The sequence below is a fragment of the Hevea brasiliensis genome, unplaced genomic scaffold, assembly GCF_030052815.1.
Source record: "Hevea brasiliensis isolate MT/VB/25A 57/8 unplaced genomic scaffold, ASM3005281v1 Scaf83, whole genome shotgun sequence".
Taxonomy (NCBI): domain Eukaryota; kingdom Viridiplantae; phylum Streptophyta; class Magnoliopsida; order Malpighiales; family Euphorbiaceae; genus Hevea; species Hevea brasiliensis.
In genome coordinates, this window is record NW_026615303.1 from 96,181 (window position 1) to 98,928 (window position 2,748).

A 2,748-nucleotide genomic window follows, 5' to 3' on the forward strand; every position below is an offset into this window, starting at 1 on the left:
ATAGTCCATCCGAATCGCAAAAAGTCACGGACTTGGTTAGTCTATCAACTATAATATATTGTATCATGACTATTCTATGTCCTCAAATCTCGTCACAAAATCCATAGTTATCTATTCCCTTACAATGTTTCATAGGGTGCCACTTGTATGCTAGCTTGACACTTATTAATGTATACAAATTCTATTAGTGGAATGTATCTCCCATCTCCCCTGATTCAATGACGTAAGCTCTCAAGATATTCTCGAGGGTTTATTACATTTTACAAAGTTATTATTATCATTTCATTTCATTATTTACGTAAATCCAATGAGTTTCAAAATTTACTGAATCACTTGTTTCGATCTCCATCCATCCGAGGATAATAAGTCGCATCGATATCTCTAAGCTTATAGCAATTATCGTGGTAGTGTAATTCACACTAATGTAATCGAGTCACTAACTCTAGCTACCTTACAAGTGTAGTCGCTTGATAGGCTAGTTCAAGTTTTAAATTTCGACTAAAATTTCCACATTTATTTCCAAGAATAGTACTCTATTCGGTGCAATCGTATCAATTTATAGATTACTTACAATTATTCTTAATTTATTATACCACGAGGAAGCATGTAGCTCTACACAATAATCCTGCATCAGAACTGCAGCTTACAATACAAACATCGAGAACATTACATAGTCACTACGTTATAACCTCATGGACTAGGTTTTCTAACATCTTATCCTTCTCGAATCCACTAATATCCCAAACTGATTCTCGATTACAATTTCCTTTGACAATTACTAATAGTAACATTTTTGCCCTCATCTAGAGCAATTCTATTATCAGAACTTACTTTTAGGTCCTCTTGTCTTACATTAGTAGGCTCGCCAATTAGCTTTATAATTTACGGTATGTTAAAAAAATACTTTTAGCGAAAATTCTTCCAAAATTAATGTTAATCATACTTGTTATTACAATTATTATCCTAAAAGACTAGTCACTAATACATCAAAATTCATTCCCATGTAAAGGAATAACAACAGGACATATAGTTCTGACACTAACACACAACTAAGTAGTGCCGATCAAATAATAACTAATTGTTTCTTTCAAAATTTAAGAACTTACCAAGAGCTACATCTAAAGTTTCGCTCTTTCTCCTTGGCGCACAATGGACGCCCGATCGTGCACTACCATATTCGGGTTAATTCACTGTGTTATAGTGGTGAGGAGTACTAACTCTATTTCTATCTTGACTCTGACTGACGGTCTGTGAACTCTTGAGAGCAGATCGAGGTGGTTTAGTACAATTTTAGCAAAGTGTCCAAGTTTTCCACAATTGTAGCAGCTCCAGAGGTCTTATAGCATATCCCACCATGATATTTTCCACAAGTTTCACATAGGCGGAACTAAGGAACTTCTAGTTGTTCGACGATCGACCTTGGTGGTCTCTGCCTTAATGATCCACCTCTATCGTATCCCTGAGCTCGGGGTTCCTCAAATTCTTTTCTCTTTCTCAAATTACTGTTCGAGCTCTGACCCATAGGTTTCTCCCTCTTTTCCATTTCACACTGCCCTTGTGGGGTTGGGTCCAGATTGGGCTTGGGCCGATGATTATCAGCCATTTGTTGGAAGAAAGTGGCCATTTGTCGGGCCATTTGTGCAGTAATTTGTACTGGTAAAATCGGTACAGCCTTCGACACTTTGTGGAGCTGGGCCTCAACTTGTACTTCGCCATCATGGACTGCTCTACGGTCTCATTTTTCTTCCATATCTTTCCACAAGATTCTCTATTCTCAGATAACCAACATAAGGAGATTCCTCTCCATTAGTTCATATTTATGATGTAAATGTACTATATGTATCAAACATTTGAGCGCTTGTAGTTACCGACAAAAGATTTCAAATTCACAAATAAATTTACTTTAAAACCATGGCTCGATACCACAAAACATGTCACACCCTACTCCTCCAGAAGATGTAACATGATCCCAGAGTACACCTAATGAATTACCGATTTCGCCACCGATAACCCATTAGATATACTACAAGGGATTTTAAAACAATTTCGTGCAATTTAAATCATCGACAAAATCGTGTTATAAAATTTTTTCAAAATTTCGCAAAGTGCTACTGTATTTTGAGAAAAGCTTCTTCAATCCTGCAAAAGAAAAATGCTCCCAATATGTTTTCTCAAATACAACTTCAAGAACTTCAATTCAATTCACAATTCAATTCTCAATACACAATCAATTCATTTTCAACTAATCCCATCATAAAGAAATATCTCATTCATTTCAAGACTCAAAATTTATATTACAAACTATTCAGATAATTGAAATTCCAAATTTATATTTACAATAATTTACATTTGATTACATACCAAAATATTTTACAAGAGTTTTATATACAATCGCCAAATAATTTACATATATATTATTACATGCTTACATCAAAACCTATGTACATGGGTATACCTATGATATACCTGGGGCTTATCCGAATATAACTTCAATGAAATTTACTTACTGCTCTATGCTCTTCTTACTCGCGATAAAGATACAAAGCTATCACGAGTGGTGAACTCAGCAGTGCACTACTATTATTTAAAAAATAGTACAATATTCATTGACAAATTTTACAGTAAATAATTTGAGAATCTTAATACTGATAAAATTTCACAACTCAAAATACTCATTGCCAAGAATGTAAATCATTTGTATAAATGACTTGGAGCACAAAATTCAATTTATCATATCTTGACTATCCA